This window comes from Marmota marmota, unplaced genomic scaffold (genome assembly GCF_001458135.2).
Source record: "Marmota marmota marmota unplaced genomic scaffold, marMar, whole genome shotgun sequence".
Taxonomy (NCBI): domain Eukaryota; kingdom Metazoa; phylum Chordata; class Mammalia; order Rodentia; family Sciuridae; genus Marmota; species Marmota marmota.
The window spans coordinates 1,448,614-1,453,439 of NW_026000207.1; the positions used below are offsets into that span (position 1 = coordinate 1,448,614).

The 4,826-nt window shown below is 51.6% G+C and overlaps 1 protein-coding gene across 1 annotated transcript in view; it reads right to left on the bottom strand.

Moving 5' to 3' along the window:
- Positions 1-3,998: 3,998 nt before the first annotated feature.
- Positions 3,999-4,826, bottom strand: part of Zfp28 (ZFP28 zinc finger protein) — a 39,749-nt gene continuing 38,921 nt past the window's right edge. The window contains exon 9 of the mRNA XM_048791509.1: positions 3,999-4,055. The gene's annotated coding sequence lies outside the window, so the exon portion shown is untranslated. The remainder of the gene's footprint in view (positions 4,056-4,826) is intronic.

A 4,826-nucleotide genomic window follows, 5' to 3' on the forward strand; every position in this document is an offset into this window, starting at 1 on the left:
CCGCGGGTCCCGTGACAAGCGGGTGGGGCGCGGTGGGCGCAGGGACCGGGACGTGAGGGGCAGGAATGGGGGCGGGGGAGAAGGCCGGCGGGAGGGAGCTGGGGAAGGAGGGAGGACCGGCTGCGGTGCCGGCGGGCTGGGCTGGAGGACGGCTTCTTGATAGGACCGGTGTGAACCACCGAGATGCAGAGGAGCCCGGAGCCCAGGCTGCTGAAGACGTCTCCCGGAGGCCGCCGGGGCGGGCCGTCCGCGCTCCCCGGACGCCAGGAGCGAGCGGGAGGGCCAGGTGCAGACACAGGCTGGGCTGGCAGTCCTGGGACGTGCCCTGAGCTTTGCCCTTCACGGAGAAAGTGACCGGACCTCTGGCCCACTGGGGTCTGCTGTCCCCGCCCTTTCCTCGTGTAAGCCCGACCCACTCCTCGCCTGAGCTCTCCACGACACTCCTTTTTGACCTGCTGCCCCACTCTCAAATAGAAAATGAAAACAGATTAGCTCTTTAATCAACTTGGTGCAGTTTTGCCTTCCTGAGATACCAAAAGAGAGCCACGTACGGTGACACCTCGGGAGGCTGAGGCCAGAGGAGCTCAAGTTCCAGGCCAGCCTCAGCAACTTAGGCACTGCCTCAAAATAAAAGAAAGCGCAGCTCAGTGGTGCAGCACCCCTGGATTCAAAATTCCCATTACCAAAGGTTGAAAAGGAGAGAGCAGTGCCAACTGCCTTTCCAACTCCAGCAAGAATGTGATTGGCCAGGTCCTTCGGAACCACGCGGTAGAGCAGGGCCAGTTACTCAGCTGAAAAGATGCGGACGGAGGCAAGGGACACGGCACGGAGAAACGTGCCTTCAGCGCCGCATCGTGTTTCCGGTGCCGAGTTCCTACTGTACCGCGCAAGGTCCTCTCGGTGTCGTTTTCACGTAGCTCTCTTTCATGTCTATATGTGCATTTACATCTATTTTCCCAACAGCTGCATAGATTCTACTGAATGAATACACCATGAAATTTCATGATGGGCACTCAGGCGTTGTTTCTAATAGTTCACCATTGATTTTTTGGCCACTGTATGTTTTTCTCTGCTTGTACACTTTTGTTTCTGAGAAATACGGATTCGCGTAGTATGTACGCATAACGAACACTGGACTTCCTACTTCCCATGCACTCACCTATACCGGAATTATCATTCTTCTATTATTTAAAATTGAAGCACATACATTACATGAGTTAGCTTCTCATGGTCCTAAGTTGCAGATGTTGCCATTACCAATTTGTACCGGTGCTTTGAGTCAGAGAATGGCCCTTTGTTACATATATGGCAAACATTAGTTTTCTCACCTCATAAATTTTGTACAGCCTAATGTCAGCTTCTGGGTTATGTGTAATGCTCAAGGTCTGACTCAAACCAAGGGTATAGAAATATTATTCTACCTCTTTCTTGTACTTTAACATATTACACTCAAAACCTTAATCTTTTAGGTTTCCATTACTGTACAAAGTACAGGTCAAGTTTTTCCAGTGAGATAGGGTACCAATACCATTTAATCAATCCATCTCTTCTACACTGCAGTGAACAATCATTTTTCATATCCACAGGAAATCTGAAGGCTATATATGCTCTGCATGAGGCTGCTCATCCTGTGGCCTGTACCCTGGATCAGATGTGAAGAGGAGCTTAAGCCAGGAGCAGTGGCACACACCTGTCACCCCAGCAGCTCAGGAGATTGGCAGGAGGATCCCAAGTACAAGGGCCAGCCTCAGCAGCTCAGGGAGGCACTAAGCAACTGTGAGGCCCTGTCTCAAAACATTAAAAAGGGGCTGGGGATGTGGCTCAGTGGTAGAGCATCCCTGGGTTCAGTCCCAAGCACTAAATAAAGACAGAAAAGATTAAAAAAAAAAAGGAGGAGGAGGAAGGGAGAGAGCGCTGGAAATCTCCATTTCTCTAGCAGCCAGGTGCTCTGGTTAAGAGCTTCCTTCACAGGGACCTCTATACTGTCAGAGGCAGCATCCAAGAGAAGACCCAAGAGCTTTGGGGCTCCAGAAAATATACCCCTACAGGGATAGGTTAACTGCTAGAGCACACAGGACTTCACTTGGGAGTGACAAGATTCTAAAATTGTGGTGACAGCGACACAACTCTTAATACACTGAGCCACGCATTGTTAGTTCCAGTGACGCCTGGAGGTTCCTCTTTACTTCTGCTGATGGCGGCACGGGGGTCTTATCCAAAATTGCATGGCATGTGAATAATTTCTCAACAGGGCTGCTACCAAGAGGAAATTCCCTCACTGTGTCCCAGTTCTCCCTTCAACACCTCTCACTCCACAGCCCCTGTGTCTGAGGAGCAGGCACCTACACCCAGCACTCCCTAGCACCTTCCTTAGATGGTGGCTCTCTGTGGCACCTGTGTTTGTCAAATAGTATTTAAGCTTTTGTTCTCTCCCACCAGTCTGTGAGGTACAGTTTTTGTCTACCTCCTACTCCAGCCCATCTCCACTACCTAAAACTGTGCCTGGCACATTAGTAAGTGCTCAGTTAACATCAACTGAATGATTGCTAATTTCTAACCCAAACTACATTTCTTTCTATAACCACAAATCTAGGCAGATTTGTTGGACTCAAGAATGTCACCTTAAAAAATATTGGGATTTATATTGTAATACCAATAAATCTGCATATTTAACTGGAGGAGAAATAGCTTTACCCAACTGAGTATTTCTATATAGAAGCATGACTAGCCTTCCAACTTTTTCTTTTTTTGGTGATACTGGAGAGTGAGCCCAGAGGAGCTTTACCATTGAGCTACATCCCCACCCTTTTGAGGATCTCAAACTTGAGATCCTCCTGCCTCAGTGTCCCAAGCCACTGGGATTATTATACTTGTGCACCACTGCTCCTGGTAACGTTTTACTATCTTAAAAATTCAACATCTATATTCAGAATTAATTGCAGTATTTCTGTTTGGGTATGTCTTGTCAATCTCAGGAACAAGATAGGAAATTTTAATGCAGGTTTTTTTTTTTCCCCTGGAGGGGGAATTTGGTGTTGTTTTGGTACTGGGGACTGAACCCAGGGGTGCTTAGCCACTGAGCCACATCCCCAGCCCTTTTTAGTTTTTGAGACAGGGTCTTGCTAAGTTTCTTGGGGCCTCACTAAGTTGCTGAGGTTGGCCTAAAACTTGCAATCCTCCTTCCTCAGCATCCTAATCCACTGGGATTAAAGGCATACACCTTGGTATTATTATAGTATTTCAATGTTCTACAGCCATTAAAATACTCCAGAACTTGTCTGTGCTACTGTGTGTGTGTATGTGTTTTCTTTCATGGCTACTAACCTATCAAAGCTTCCTTCTCAGTTTTGCTACCACTACCCACTGGCTAGTCCAGTGTGCTTCCAGAAGCTTCTGTTCTAACTGGCTTATTCTCTAAGTCACAGTGAAGAAAGAACACCTGGGCTGCTGCCTAAACGTACATGTTTACAGGAGAGGGGAGCCACCCTGTTACCTTATGCGTGGGAACCTTTCATTCTGAGAGTACTCATGACTCAGGGAGAGTGGAGGTTCCAGTCTGCTCTAAAGCTGCAGGTTTCTTACCTTGACCTATGGTTCTCTTTTTTGAAAATAGTTGTAAGAAAACTTTTACCTAAATGACTAGCATTTATGTAGTGCCAATTGTATGTCAGGACTGTGTGCAAACCCTTAAAAAGATGACCTCCTCTGTTTTTTAAAGTGTTTTAAATGGAAAAGAAACAGGAACATGTATTTTTATTTTAAAAGATTGAGCTGGAATCGTGCCACACTGTAGAAGTCCAAATGAAATTGGGTAGCGGACTGGAAACGGCAGCCTAGAGGCACGTGGAGGACGGCTCCCGGGGACCTGGTGGCCCGGCGCGGGGAGCGGGGAAGGGCTGGGGAGGTGGCTGCGGAGCGCGCACACTGAAGGTGGGCAGGATGCGCACTCTGCCTGAAGGCCTTCCTGCAGGCTGCGCACGGTAGGGCCTTTCCCCAGTGTGGGTCCTCTGACGCCGAGTCAGAGGGGCCACCTGGCTGAAGGCCTTGCTGCGGTCCTTACAGTCATGCGGCCTCTCTCGCATGGACTCTCTGATGCAGAGCCAGGGACTTACGATGGCTAAAGGCTTTCCCACAAACGCCACACTCGAAAGGCTGCTCGCCGGTGTGACGGCATCCATGACAGACCAGGGATGCCCTCTGTCCGAAGGCCTTCCCACACTCAGGACACTCGTGGGGCCTTCTGCCAGTGTGCACCCGCTGGTGCTGCACGAGGTGTGCCATCTGGCTGAAGGCCTTGCCGCAGGCCCGGCACGCGAACGGCTTCTCGCCCGTGTGCACCCTCCGGTGGTGGGCAAGGTGGGTGCTCTGCCGGAAGGCCTTCCCGCAGTCCTGGCACGCGTAGGGCTTCTCCCCCGTGTGGACCCGCTGGTGCACCTTCAGGGACGAGCTGTGGCTGAAGGCCCTCCCACACTGGCCGCACCTGTAGGGCCTCTCCCCGGTGTGGACCCTCCCGTGCTGGAGGAGGCCTGCGTGGTCCGTGAAGGCCTTCCCGCAGTCAGCGCAGTGGAAGGGCTTCTCCCCATTGTGGTAGTACCGCTGGTGCCGCACCAGGGAGGCCTTCTGCCTGAAGGTCTTCCCGCAGTCCGTGCACCCGAAGGGCCTCTTCCCAGAGTGGACCCTGCGGTGGTGGGCCAGCGAGGAGCGGTCGCCGAAGGCCTTCCCGCACTGCACACACTGGAAGGGCCTCTCCCCCGTGTGCACCCTCCGGTGCTGCGCCAGGTGTGCGGGCTGGCCGAAGGCCTTGGCGCACTGCGGGCAGCCGACCG